The sequence below is a fragment of the Stenella coeruleoalba genome (genome assembly GCF_951394435.1).
Source record: "Stenella coeruleoalba genome assembly, chromosome: 16".
In the NCBI taxonomy this organism is placed as follows: Eukaryota; Metazoa; Chordata; class Mammalia; order Artiodactyla; family Delphinidae; genus Stenella; species Stenella coeruleoalba.
The window spans coordinates 33,178,176-33,193,395 of NC_137162.1; positions in this window are offsets into that span (position 1 = coordinate 33,178,176).

Sequence of the window (15,220 nt, forward strand, 5' to 3'; positions counted from 1 at the left end):
ATGTAAAAAGAGTGGGCCTCCCAAAATCTTGAATAAACTTAGCACCCCGGAAAGACAGACACTCCAAATGCACACACAGGTGGTGAATGTGCCTCTGTCACCCCAATTTAAAAAGCACTGGACAATCCAGTCCCCTTACAGATGAGGAAACGGAGGCACAGCAAGAAGTGACTTGTCCAGGGTGGCCCCTGGTTAGTAATAAAAGGCCCTGACCCAGATGTTTCCACCACACCCCTGTTGTCTAGTTTTCTGTTATGGTAAATTAGACAGAGAATGAAAGTATGCTTGTGGCCCTAGACCCAGTGACCACTTCCCTGGCCAGACACCGTCCCACCATGCACACCCTCACCGTCTTCCCCTTTGCCATGCTACCAGGACATCTGTCTTGTAATCATCTCTGTGTATTTATTAAAAATTTGGTGTACCAGCCTTGAGGTGCTCTCTGGCACGGGGGCGGGGTGCATTTGTGTTTGCTTATCACTGTGGCATTTGGGGTCTGAGTTGGCAATGTGACCTCTGACCTGAAGGGCAGATTGCATGTCAGTGGGAGATGTTCAACTTGAACCTTGACTAAATTCAGGTAGTAAAAGAGAAGCAGTTTCCTTCCCGACACAGTTGATAAAGGGCAAGAGATTGAAATAAAGGTAAGTCAATTGGGATTTGGTAACACGCGTGCGTGCAAGTACCACGGAGGCAGGAAGAGGTTTCCCCAGAGTGGACAACCAGAGTGGGGTCTCTGTGCCAGAAAGCCTTCTTCATCATTACCCTCCAGAGTTCTCCCAATGGCAAAATGGTGAGTACAGATGTTCCCAAACTCTCTCCTTTCACATCACCTTCATGGCACCTGCAGGCCAAAAGAAATACCCAGCAGTTCCATTTATTAAGCAGCTGGGTCCAAAAAAACTTGACTTTATGTCCTAACAACTTAGAAGCCATCTGGGAAAACAATAAATGAATGAATTTTAAAAATAAAATTTTCATCTCTTTCTTAAATAATGACTTCCTAAAGGGATGGGTGTCCCCGTTGAGCTCCACAAAGCTGGGAATTGGAGGGACACTGCCACTCTCATCTCCTGCTCCACACTGATCTCCATGTATTCGCTTTCCATCACAGTAACCCCTGAAAACCCAGATTTGTCAATGGGTTTAATGTTGAAACTGTGAAAAACCCAGAGCTAGAAGTCCATGTGGGGTTCGCTGAACGTTCAGCAGCACTGTGTTTCCTGTGACCCCCAAGCACACATGGACAGTGGTTAGAACACAGGCACGGACACTCGCCTGCCAGGACCCGAATCCTGACTGTGCTACTCACTGTGTGACCTTAGGCAAGTTATTTTAGCTTTAAGTGTTTCAATCTTCCCGTGTATCAAAAGGGTATAATAGGGCTTCCCTGGTGGCGCAGTGGTTGAGAGTCCGCCTGCCGATGCAGGGGACACGGGTTCGTGCCCCGGTCTGGGAAGATCCCACATGCCACGGAGCGGCTGGGCCCATGAGCCATGGCCACCGCTGAGCCTGCGCGTCCAGAGCCTGTGCTCCGCAACGGGAGAGGCCACAACAGTGAGGGGCCCCTGTACAGCAAAAAGAAAAAAAAAAAGGGTATAATAACAGTACCACCTCATAGGGTTTAGGGGGATTAAATAAAGTTCCTACCTGTAACACACTTAGCACAGTTGTCATCCAGGGGACACTGGGTCAGGCTCTGTGCTCAACACTGTGTGTGGACTTAATGGCTGACCACACATCCCTGTTGCTGAGACAGTCTCAGGTTATGAGATTATTATAACCCTCTTTCGCTCTCAAATTGCTCTGGTTTGGAAGATAAATTATGTGGTAGCCTACCTTTATGTTTTTGGTTTTTGGTTTTTTTGCGGTACGCGGGCCTCTCACTGTTGTGGCCTCTCCTGTTGCAGAGCACAGGCTCTGGACGCGCAGGCTCAGTGGCCATGGCTCACGGGCCCAGCCACTCTGCGGCATGTGGGATCTTCCCAGACCGGGGCACGAATCCGTGTCCCCTGCATTAGCAGGCGGACTCTCAACCACTGCGCCACCAGGGAAGCCTTACCTTTATGTTTTTTAACTCATTCGGTGCTCCTACAGGTTGCAGGCACTAAGATTTGAATCTGAGCAGTCTGATTCCAGGGCCCCTGCTATTAGCCACTAGAGCAGTGCTTCTTAACTGGGGGGAGATTTTAGACACACACACACTCCACCACAGAGACATTTGGTATATCTGGAGACATTTTTGGTTGTCATACTAGGGGATTGCTACTGGCATCCAGTGGGTAGGGGAGAGGCTAGGGGTGTGGCCGAACATCCTGCAATGCACAGCACAGACCGACAACAAAGAATTGTCCAGCCCCACATACCAATGGTGCTGAGACTGAGAAACCCTGTCCTCTTGAGGCCTCAGCAGACTTTACTGCTTACTATTGGTTTCTGTTGTGAAGTCCCACCTTGTGGCAAAAGCCAGAAATGTAATTATCTTCCTGGCAGGAGTTTCACTGCAAACTCTATAAACCCTTTAACCAACTCACTGGTGAAGCTCAGCTTTGTGCTGTGGCCCTAGGTGGCCAAGGCTGCGAAATCCCCTTAGTCCATGGGGCCAGGTACAGAGTCACCAGGGTGGATTGACATCACATGTCCCTTGGAGACAAGACAATAGGAAACCACAGACTGAGCCCTTGTTGTGAGAGTTGTATTCATTGCTTATGGTCATTAATTACTGTTAGTGTTAGTACCATGCTCCCTTGCCTCTTCCGCTCTAAGATAAAATGGTAAAAATGGAGACGAGGATCCACCAAATATAAAAATGGACAGTCTAGTTTCTGAGCTAAAGAGGAGGGGCCTTTTTCTGTGTGTGGTTTTCTTAATTTCCCTCTGGAAAAACTTTCATCAAGTTTGTATGAAAATGCTTTCCAGCCTGCAGTTTCCTCTCCAAACTTCTCTGCGGGTAGTCTATGGATCATCTATTTACCTATATATCTACATCTATCGGGTCTGAGACATAAGTCCTTGCAGAGGTCAGAGTATCTCCTTGCAAAATTAGGATCTATTCTGGAGCAGAGTGCAAAGGGCGCTTATCCCTCCGTAAACACTTAAAGTCTCGCTCCTGCCTCCCCTCCTCCCATCCTATCAAAGCGGGCTCCCACAAGACCTCAGGCCAAGCTGCCCTGAGTGTTCACAGCTGAGTGACCACCTCAGCCAGGCCAGCAGGGCGCAGGGAGGGCCACCTCTTGCTTCTTCTCCAAGGAGGCCCAAGGGCACTGAGTGGCCTTCGGGCACATGCAAAGTGGAGGGCATGAGAGCCATGCTGTTCTTGGGAAAGGGCACGGGCTTTTGTGGGCCTCGGGCCTGTAATCCCCCCTGCTGTCCATATCACACCTATCTGTCAAAAGCCAAGTAGAAAGTGGCAAACGAAAAAGCTAAGTCCAGTGGGACAAGTGATCAGCACCTGGTCGTGAAGTATTCACATTCCAGGGGCCCAGGGCAGGTATCTGTCAATGAGACCTGGTGGCCCAGCCATACCTAACACATGCCATGCTTTATAAAAATTAGAAAAGTGAGCAGACACTTAGGAAAAGGCAAGGCGGATGCAGCCGAGGCTCTGAGCCTGGGGAGCAGGGCCTCGCTGGGTTTCGGCCTCCGCATGCACCCCTCAGGTGGGTGTCCTTGGCAGGGTTTGCAAACTTGTGCCGCCAGGGCCCTTCTCACTGGCTCGTCCTGCCACTTGTTGGTGGTCTCTGCTCCAGCCCTCAGATCCCCCCTCATACCCATCACATAGGGGTTGCTGACTGGATAAAAGTGTGTTCCGTCAAGCCAACCATTTGCCTGGGGACTGTCCTCAGCTCACTGTTGTGGGAATCTCGCCTGAGGAGATGTAGGGGTCAGCCTTACAGCAACTGCGAGGACTGAGATGTACAAAGAGGGGCTGGCGCCGGGCCTGATGGTTGGAGTCCTAGTGTGACGACACTTGGTTTCCTGAGGCGGACAAAGAGGGAGCCTTTCCAATGCATTTCTTTCCTGCTTGAATTGGCTAGAATTAACTCCTGTTGCTTGTCACCAAGATGCCTAATCTTGGAAGATCCGCCTCCCCAAGGCTTGTTGCTTTAAAGATGGTCTTTATTTTAATGGCAACCAGACTGCCTCTTAGATAGGAACTTAAACTCATAAAAGGGATTTGGTGATCACCTTGCTCCATTTTTTTTTTTTTTTGGCCGCACCGCACAGCTTGTAGGATCTTAGTTCCCTAACCAGAGATCAAACCCGGGCCCACTGCAGTGGAAGCGCAGAGTCCTAACCACTGGACCACCAGGGAATTCCTGCACCTTGCTCCACTCTTCCAAAAAGAAGCTGCAAATACCAATTTTTGTACTCAGAAAGGAAAGCAATTCAGAGAAGGTCCATTTCTACGGAAGTGGCAGCTTTTCTTCATGGGCCCCTCTCAGTGAGGAGCCACACTGGCCAGTCTAGGAGGGCAAGTGGCCCACACGACGCACACTGATGACTCCATCCTTACCACATGCCTGGCACCAGGCCAGGCCCTAGAAATGTGAAGACAGGGTGGGTGATGTCAGCACAGTCCCAAAGGAGTCTTCTGCAATCCAAGGTGCGATTTCACTGAAATTCTGCATTTCCCAAGAAGACCATTGGCCAAGGTCTTAAACAGTATATTGCAAGATTTCCCTTGCATCACTTTTTTTTTTTTTACTTCTTTATTCCTTCTATGTTTCTGATTATAAAACAGGAAGATTTGGAAAATGCAAGAAATAACTCAGAGAAAATAAACATAACCATCATTCTTCCATGCAGTGATAACCCCGTGAAGTTTTGCCGTGTAGACTTCCAGTGTTTTTTCTGTGCATCTGAGGCTGTCTGTAGGCATACAGGTACTTTACAAACTGGGGGTCAGGGCGCACCCACTATTTTATAATATGGATTTTAAAGATTTCCTGAAACATTATTTTTCTGTTCTGTCCTTCCGTTCCCCCAATGCACATGGCTGCCCTATGATACACCTCTTACTGCCCAGAGCTTGGCTGCAGGTGGGGGACACACCCAACCACACAGTCTCCAACAATGGCTCCCAGAAGCCCGTCCTTGCTTCACTTTCCGCTGGTCTAAAGTGAAACAAGAAAAATACAGACTACATAGTTTTTTATGAGGCTAAATACATCCACTTTTAATTGTAAGGTTATGTTCTGCTGACTTTTATGCTAAACTTCTTTTTCTTTTAGGACAGAGTATTTTTAAAAAAGAAGAAACCCTATGGGGCTTCCCTGGTGGCACAGTGGTTAAGAATCTGCCTGCCAATGCAGGAGACACAGGTTTGAGCCCTGGTCCGGGAAGATCCCACATGCCGCGGAACAACTAAGCCTGTGCGCCACAACTACTGAGCCTGTGCTCTAGAGCCCGCGAGCCACAACTACTGAGCCCATGTGCCACAACTACCAAAGCCCATACGCCTAGAGCCCGTGCTCCCAAGAAGAGAAGCCACCACAATGAGAAGCCCACGCACCACAACAAAGAGTAGCCCCTGCTCGCTACAACCAGAGAAAAGCCCGCATGCAGCAACGAAGACCCAATGCAGCCAAAAATAAAATAAATTAAATAAAATAAATTAATTTTTAAAAAATAAAAAGAAACAACCCCATGTAAAAAGGTTGACCTATGTAAAAACCCTATGAGACTTATTGAGATTTATAATAGAAAAAAATTATCCTGACCTGTGAGGTCCTAAAAGCCAGGAACTTCTGCTCTAGGACTCCAGGAGAACTCAGTCCAGGCACACAAGCCCAGACGATGACAATAATAAGGATGCATGGATTTATATAAGAAAAGACCTCCAAATTTAAAAAAAACCTTTCATGTTCATGCTCTTATCTCCTCCTGAGGACTGCTATCCAGGGCAGGTAGTGTAGTCTCTCATTCTACAGATGAGGCAGCAGAAGGGCTCAGCAGGGCAAAGGGAGAGGGTCCAGCTCACGTGGCTGGTTAGGCCCAATGGAGCAGACCCAAGTTCCTGACTCCCATCCCAGTGGCCTTGGATGGGATCTTCTCAGAGCCACAGCTTTGAGGTGGCGCTGGCTCCACTCAGAGGAGAGATGTACAGTTGCAGAATTGAACTTGTTGGGACATTCTGGAATTCCTCTTCAGGAGACACAAAGTTACAATGCGCTTAAGTGGCCAGAAACCCAGGCCTGGGAGTTTCTGCTGCTCCTGCTGCTCCTGCAGAGATGCAGCCACAAGCCCAGCAATGAACTTTAGCAGGAAATGCCTGATCATATGGGCGGCAGCCTCCAAGGTTGGGTGATTGTTTCTGTAGCGTACTGGGACGAGTGACATCATGTCTCTAGACCTCTGTTTCCTCATCTATATAATAATAATCACAGGCCCATGTAAAGAAAATGACTGTCAGGCCTTTAGCACAGGGCCTAGCACAGGGTAAGGACTTCATAATTGTACAACTGTGTTATTGTTTTCAGCACCTGACACATCGTGGATGCTTAAAAATATTTCTGGGCTTCCCTAGTGGCGCAGTGGTTGAGAGACCGCCTGCCGATGCAGGGGACATGGGTTCGTGCCCCGGTCCGGGAAGATCCCACATGCCACGGAGCGGCTGGGCCCGTGAGCCATGGCCGCTGAGCCTGCGCGTCCGGAGCCTGTGCTCCACAACGGGAGAGGCCACAACAGTGAGAGGCCTGCGTACTGAAGAAAAAAAAAAAAAAAATATATATATATATATATATATATATATTTCTGATAATGGAGTAATTAAATAGATGAATGAATAAATGAATTAACGAAAATGAAATTTTGAGCTTTTGTGTGTCGTCCAGATACCTCTCTGCTGTCTAAGGCTTGGTCCTTGGGAGTGTGAAATGTGTGGACAGCTAGGAGGGGAGGAGTGAGCCATCACCGTATCAGTGTTCTCTCCAACCACACACCCCACCCTCCAAAAGAGAGAGAGAGGAAATTAACAAGCAGGGCTAGAGGAGAAGACAGAAAAGAGAAGGAAATTTTGAGAGAAGGATCATTGATGTAGGACATGTTCTGAGCATAGGGTTCTTCCTTTGCTGGGAAATGTGGGCCCAGGTGATATAGGTCCCCAAAGGAGAGAAGACTCATGTCAGGGAGAGGGGGAGTGCAGTGAGGGCCGAGTCACCAAAGCTGAGACCCCGCGAAGGTGCTGGGAAGACACACGGGCCCTGCATGGTGCACTCAGTCGTCTGTTTCCTCTGTGATCTGTTCACCTGCCAGAGGCTGATGGGCAGCCTCTCAGGAAGGGTTTCACGGGGTAATGAAAGGGTCTTGGCACATCAGGGCCCTCAGAGGCTAGTGAGTTGGGTCTATGGCCATACACAACAGAGAGAGTAAGCACCCCGTTCAGGAGCGGTGTGCCCCTTCGCATAGCCATCGCCCTCTGGGACCTCAGCTCCTTCTCTCACAACTGAAGATGCTAAACAAAATAAGCTCTAGAAACCTTGCCAGCCAGGGTCTTGTGGCAGTCTGGGGAGGCCTTGAAAAGCTGCTCCACACTGCCCCCTCGTGGCATCTGGCTACAGTGACCATTGTCCCTCAAAGCTCAGGTGTCCATCCATCCATCTATTCATCCATCTTTTCTTCTCTCCATTCAAAAACACTAACAGGGGGACTTCCCTGGTAGCGCAGTGGTTAAGAATCCGCCTGCCAATGCAGGGGACACGGGTTCGAGCTCTGGTCCAGGAAGATCCCACATGCCGCGGAGCAACTAAGCCTGTGCACCACAACTACCGAGCCTGTGCTCTACAGCCCGTGAGCCACAACTACTGAGCTCGCACGCCACAACTACTGAAGCCCGCATACCTAGAGTCCATGCTCTGCAACAAGAGAAGCCACAATGAGAAGCCCGCACACCGCAACGAAGAGTAGCCCCTGCTCACTGCAACTAGACAAAGCCTGCCCGTAGCAACGAAGACCCAACGCAGCCAAAAATAAAAATTAATTAATTAATTAATTAATTAAAAAAAAACCACACAGGCACTCTGCCAGTTGTTGAGGACACCATAGCAAATGATATATAGTCCCTGTCCTAAAGGGAAACTCACAAAACATAGATAAATATGGGACCACTGAATGGATATTGTGAAAGGGTCTTGGATGAAATGTCATGGAGATAGGTGGGACTAGTAGCTGACCCTCCTGGAGGACTCAAGCAGGATGCAGAGAGGAGCTGATCAGTCATTCAACAGACAAGCACTGAGTGACGTACAGAAATGAATTGGGGTAGGGGTGAGGCAAGTGCATGAACATCTCTAGAAGGGGGAGGGTATATGTGGGAAAGCCAAGGAACAAGCGAGTCAGTCCCTACCCAGGGTTTCACCTCCCCTTGTCCAGACTTGTGGGTTCCTAACAGACACGGTCACCTGGAGTGTGGGGCAGGGACTGATCCGGGGCATTGCCCTTAATCTGCTTTCTGGGCTTTTCTAAGGGAGAAACCCATTAGAGCAGTTTTTCAACTCTCTCCCCACAGATGGGGTTCCATCTGGGATAAGAACCAATGCTTAAAAAAAAAATGACTTCTGTCTTTGCAACCTAGTTTTGGGAGCTGAATTCATCTCTGAGGCTGCTTTAACGGGCCTTTGCTTCTGCAGAGGGAAAACCAGAGCTGAGTCCTAAGGGGAGAGGATGTGACAAATCAGAGTCGAGTGCTCTGTTGCATTAAGAGAAAGCATCATCCCCAGGGGCTTGGTGTATCTCTGAGGAGTGTATCAGCTCTTCGTTTCAGAGGCTGGGGGGAGAAAGAGCCCTGGGTGCACATCTGGAGTGGGGGCTGGGAGGCAATAACGACCTGAAGGAGCAGAGCCACGAGGAGAAGTGAGGACCAGGTGGTACTCGGAGCTGCGGGCTGAACGCAGCCAAATGAGGAGACTGGGCTCCTGCTGCCGGTGGGGGCTTGAATGATGGGTCTTTGGATTTTTAAGTATGAGGACACGGTGGAAAAGAGATCTTGAGACATAGATCACACGCCTATTTCACACACGTGCATGCACACACAGACAATACAAAATACTGCTGGGGGATGTATACATACTTTATGGATGCCCTTTTGAACCCCATCCCGTAACTGGAAGATTTCCCACATTGTGGGTCCTGCCTCCCCAAGGTCACAGGCTGATGCTGGTTTTCTCAGCTCCGTTGCAGCAAGGCATGTATCCTAGGCTTAGCCAATCAGACACCCCATGACAGACTTGGCCTCCAGGAGAGGACATGAGGGAGCTGGCACTGCACAGAATCCATCTGGGGTGAGGGGTTTCCGGCACCCAGTGGCCAGCACCAACAGTGTGAGCAGAGCATGAAGTCTGTGCCCTGAGGTCCAGCCCCCAGACTGGGAAGTCTCCAAAACCAATTCTCTGCCCTCCTAACCCCCACCTCGGAGATCCTGCAAGTTACATAACGCCTTTTCTGTTTAATGCAGCAGAGCGGGTTTTTCTGTGAATTTTGCTCCTCCTGTGCTAACATTTTTCTTAACCTCAGAGCCCTCTGACCTGGCGTCATCAAGAGTCCCAACTCCCTGGGAAAACAGCAGCCTTAACTGAGCATTGTTTGAGCACAGGCACCAGGTCCTTCCTTTCTCTAACCACTGCAGGAACAGGCTGTGAGGCCTGGCTAACTTTCTCCTAGTTTACTTTCCCTCTCTCCAAGCTGCATTGCAACATCAGCCACTTCTGTCTTGCCAGTCACTTCACCTCCCCTTTCTCCTCCTCTCTTGAAGCTCCTGTTGTTTCTAACAATTTGCTAACTGAACGTTTTTCCAGGGCCCAGCATCACCTGGCAGTTAGTGGGGACCTTGAGGGTGTGAGGGAACGTGTGAGGGTGTGAGAAGCGAGGGGGAGGCGGGACCTGCTGTCGGACCGTAAAGTAAGAAAGAGCAACTCCAGGTTGAAGTGGCTGACAGCGCTTTCTCTTTTCTCATAACTTAGGAATCTATTCTCTATATTTTTATGCATGGAGCAGTCTTCTTCTTTCTTTTGCAGGGGAGGGGGACTGAGGTGGATGAGATTTTTCTGAATTCAGTCTTTCCTAACTTGTTAAAAATAATAGGTGGCATTTACTGCCCTCATATGAGACAAGCACTTGACATGATTGACTCTGTAAATCTCAGAAAACCCCATGTGGGAGGTGAGCAGCCCTTTACTATTAATGTCCCCATCTTACAGCTAAGAGAACTGAGACCCAAGAGTATATTGTCAGAAATCTTGGTTGGGAACCCCACTCAAAATTAAACAAACTGGGACTTCCCTGGTGGTCCAGTGGTAAAGAATCCGCCTTACAACACAGGGGACGTGGGTTTGATCCCTGTTCGGGAAACTAAGATCCCACATGCCGTGGGGCAACTAAGCCCCTGCGCCACAACTACTGAGCTCACATGCCTCAACAAGAGAGACTGCATGCCGCAAACTACAGAGCCCACGTGCTCTGGACCCCATGCATCACAACTAGAGAGAAGCCCGCATGCCGCAACAAAAGATCCAACGTGCTACAACTAAGATCCGACGCAGCCAAAAAATAAACAAATTAAATAAATATTTTAAAAAATTGTCTGCAGGGCTTCCCTGGTGGTGCAGTGGTTGGGAGTCCGCCTGCCAATGCAGGGGACGCGGGTCCATGCCCCGGTCCGGGAAGATCCCACATGCCGCGGAGCGGCTGGGCTTGTGTGCCTTGGCCGCTGGGCCTGCGTGTCCGGAGCCTGTGCTCCGCAACGGGAGAGGCCACAACAATGAGAGGCCCGCGTACCGCAAAAAAAAAAAAAAAAAAAAAATTGTCTGCATACTCTCTAAAAAAAATTAAACAAACAAACAAAAAAGAAGAAGGAGGAAGAGGAGGGGAAGGGGAAGGGGGAGAAGAAAGGGGAAAAGCCATGTTCTGGCTCAGGTAAGCAGAAAGGCCAGTAGGTGGATCTGGGTTTAGACACACAGGATCCAGGAACACAAACAACTTGTTTGAGCTTCTGTCAGCCTCCTGACTCTCTTCTCTCAACTGGCTCTGTTTCAGGCAGCTCATCCCCTAGTGGGAGCACAGAGGCCACAGTAGCTCTTGCCCACTTCCTACAAGCTCAGAAAACTCTTTTCTAACACTTTTGGCAGAATTCCCAACGATGGCTCTCATTGGCTGGGTGGGGATTACATGCCCATCCCTGGATCTGGACCAAGTCTGGGAAAGGGCAGGTTCTGCAGAGAAAAGTCAAAATGCTGAGACCAGAGAGATGGAGAAGGGATTCTGGGTAGGCTAAAGCCACAGGGGTCGGGGGTCCACAACATGAAAAGTGGATGTGCCAGTTCAAAGCCCGGTGTGACTTCAGCATCTGCTGTGACTTTATCTGAGGTCCACGAATGGCCCAGGAGATCTGGGCTCTAGTGCTGGTTTCATCACTAACTAGCTGTGTTGACCTTGCAGACTTATCACTTAGACCCTCATTTTCTCTTTTACAAAACAGAAATAATAATTCCTGTCCAATCTCCTTCATTGAATTGTTGTAGAAATCAAATTAGACCTTGAATTAAAAAGCACTTTGAAGAGTCAAATATAAGGTATTATATTATTCCTATGTATACCTTCTATTTGGTTTGTTGAAACTAGCTTAAAATCCTCTATATTTTCCTAATTCCATTTCTGATTTTCCTTTTTAAAAATTCATTACAAAAGTAATACATACTATAACCTATTTTAAAATATAAGGAAGAAAAAAATAAAATAAAGGAAAAATAACATATAATCCCCCCCATCCTTAAATAACTATTATTAACATTTTGGTATTATTCCTTTCTTGTCTCTTTTTCTGTGTGTATGGATACATGTATGGTTTTCTGTAATATAGATGGCATATATAATACAGTTTTAAAATCTGCTTTTTCCTATAAATCATGTTGTGAACATTTTACATGACATTAAATAGTTTTCTATAACATCAATTTAATGGCAGAATGGTCCTTCATAGTTTAACAAAACACCTCTTGTTAGACATTTGGATTGTCTCCAATCTTTCCCTGTTAGCAAAAATACTACAGGACACACCCTAATAACTATTTCCCCACATTCATGACTATGTCCTTAGGAAATTTTCTAGATATGGAATTTCTGGGTCAAATACTTTGCAAAATTCTAGGGCTTCCCTGGTGGCGCAGTGGTTGAGAGTCCGCCTGCTGATGCAGGGGACACGGGTTCGTGCCCCGGTCCGGGAAGATCCCACATGCTGCAGAGCGGCTGGGCCCGTGAGCCATGGCTGCTGAGCCTGCGTGTCCGGAGCCTGTGCTCCGCAACGGGAGAGGCCACAACAGTGAGAGGCCCGCGTACCACAAAAAAAAAAAAACTCTAAAGTTTTCGGCATCTATTGCATACCCAGAAATTTTGCACCAAATTATACTCCCATAAGCGGTAGATACATGCCCATTCCTGCATCAGCTATTTCAGTTGGTGTTTTTAAAACTCTAACAGGGACTTTCCTGGTGGTGCGGTGGTTAAGAAGCCGCCTGCCAATGCAGGGGACACGGGTTTGAGCCCTGGTCTGGGAAGAACCCACATGCTGCACAGCAACAAAGCCCCAGTTCCACAACTACTGAGCCTGCACTCTAGAGCCCACAAGCCACAACTACTGAGCCCACAAGCCACAACTACTGAGCCCGCATGCCGCAACTACTGAGCCCATGTGCCTAGAGCCCGTGCTCCGCAACAAGAGGAGCCATTGCACTAAGAAGCCCACGCACTGCAACAAAGAGTAGCCCCCACTCGCCACAACTAGAGAAAGCCCGCGCGCAGCAACAAAGACCCAATGCAGCCAAAAATAAATAAATAAATTAATTAATTAATTAAAAGACCAAAAAAAAAAACTCTAACAACTTTGATATCCTTTTTCCTTTTAAATTTAGACCCATGATTCTTTCCTCCTGATTACTTTCTGCTGGTGGAGCCTCTGTCTTCTCTTTCCTGCCTCGAAGTGCCAAAGAGTTCTGAGCATCAGCAGTTTAGGAAAAATCTATAAAGTGTGCAAGGCTAGGAGTCAGAAGACCGAAGTCCACACTCCACGCCCACATTTAGAAGCTGTGTGACTTTTGGTAAGTCACTTAATTTCACTGAGTGACAGTGTCCATGTCTGTTAAATAGAGATCTAGTCCTGCCCCGGTCTGCCTGCCTACCAGGCTACGAAAAAGCACATGGAGGTGGATGTGAAAATCCTTTCTAAGAGATTAGCACCCACACACACGCCAGGGATGCTTTGCATTTGCTCACTTAGCTTTGTCCACCGTGATAATCCGTCTCCCAAATGGCCCCAAGGAAGGATGCTTCCTGGTATTCATTCCCTTGCATGAATGCACCTTGCATGCAGTCCCCTCTCCTTGAATCTATGCTGGTCCTGTGTCCCATTTTTAACTAGCAGAATGCAAAGGAAGTGACACTGTGTGACTTCCAAAGCTGGACCATCTGACTGAAGCTGTAGGAGAGACTCCAACAGAGAACAACCTTACTGTCCCATCAATCCACAAAACCATGATAGGTAGTAATATGTTTTTGTTTTAAGGCACTAGGTTTGGGGCTGTATTGTTACACTGTAATGGATGAGCAAACATCTGCCGAATTTTCTTCTAGTACCCTGAATCTGGGAGCAGGTCTGAAGCTTAATGGTTAGGACTTCCCTGGTGGCGCAGTGGTTGAGAGTCCTCCTGCCAATGCAGGGGACACGGGTTTGATCTCTGGTCCTGGAAGATCCCACATGCCATGGAGCAACTAAGCCCATGTGCCACAACTACTGAGCCTGCGCTCTAGGGCCCAAGAGCCACAACTACTGAGCTTGCGTGCTGCAACTACTGAAGCCCCTGTGCCTAGAGTCCATGCTCCACAACAAGAGAAGCCACCGCAATGAGAAGCATGTGCACCGCAACGAAGAGTAACCCCCGCGTGCCGCAACTAGAGAAAGCAACGAAGACCCAACACAGCCAAAAAATAAATAAAATTTTAAAAAATTAAATTTAAAAAAATAAAGCTTAATGGTTAAAAGTTGTCATCTTGGGAACCATACAATTTTTTGCCACCACCCTCTATGATATTAGGTAAATTATTAAACTCTCTGAGCCTTACTATACCAATCGGTAAAATGGGCATGGTAATAGTACCTGCCTCATGGCACTGCTGAGAGGACCAAATTAGACAATGCACATAAAGCCCTTAGCATGTAGTCCTCAATACATTTCAACTATAATGGTGGTGATAATCCCTGCTGATAAAGTGCCTCATTTATTTGGCTCCTTTAATTAAATTTCTTAAAGAGTGTATATCAAACTACCCTAAATTTTTTACCCCCTGCCTCGGCCACCATCACTGTGACACCTCCTCTGGGCATGCAAGAGACTCTCAACGCTTCCAGCCTTGGAGATGGAGTACTGGTTAAAATTCCAAGGCCAGACTTAAGATATGATAAGTGGATTTTCAAAAGTGAGTTTCCTTAAAGAAATGTTTTACATACGTTGATGCCACTGATCAAATATTTACTTGATTTATGGCCACATTCTTGAAGTTTTCTGTACGGTCTCTCTTGCACCTATGTTTATTTAAAGGTTGAATCATACTTCTTACTCCTCAATGTCTCTATACTAAAAATTCTGAAGGTAAGAGCCAGGTATTTCTTAAAGACAGTCATATGGCTGAAATCATTGTTTATAACAGACGCTCATTCACTTGCTCTAAAAACATCTATTGAGCACCTACTATGTAACAGACCCTGGCTAGGCATGAGAGATGGAAAGGGAAGACAACCTCTGGTCTTCAGAATCTTACAGTCTGTTGCAGGTGGCATGGATTGGGGGAAGAGAGTGACAGGCAAGGGAAAAATTATTATCCTACTGAGAGAAAAAGGCTGTGGAAGAGGGAGGTGTAAGAAATCATGGAATCTCACAGAAGAACATTCCCTGCCGTATCTTTAACCAGCTTCCTGGCCTGGTGAGGGAGCAGATGGGAGTGGTAGACTCCCACCCAGGAGCCATTCCAAGCCCCTTCTTCTCCGACATCTAGGGGTGGCCATTGAGACAGGAGGGAAAGGGGCAGGGCACAACCTTTAAAAAAAATGACACAGCCAATGAGGACACGAATAAACTGGTTAGAACCGATTAGACCCAAGAGGGTGGAAGATTCGACTTCCAGTAGCCCTTGAGCCTCATTATACGCTCACTGTAATACACTAGCATACTAAATG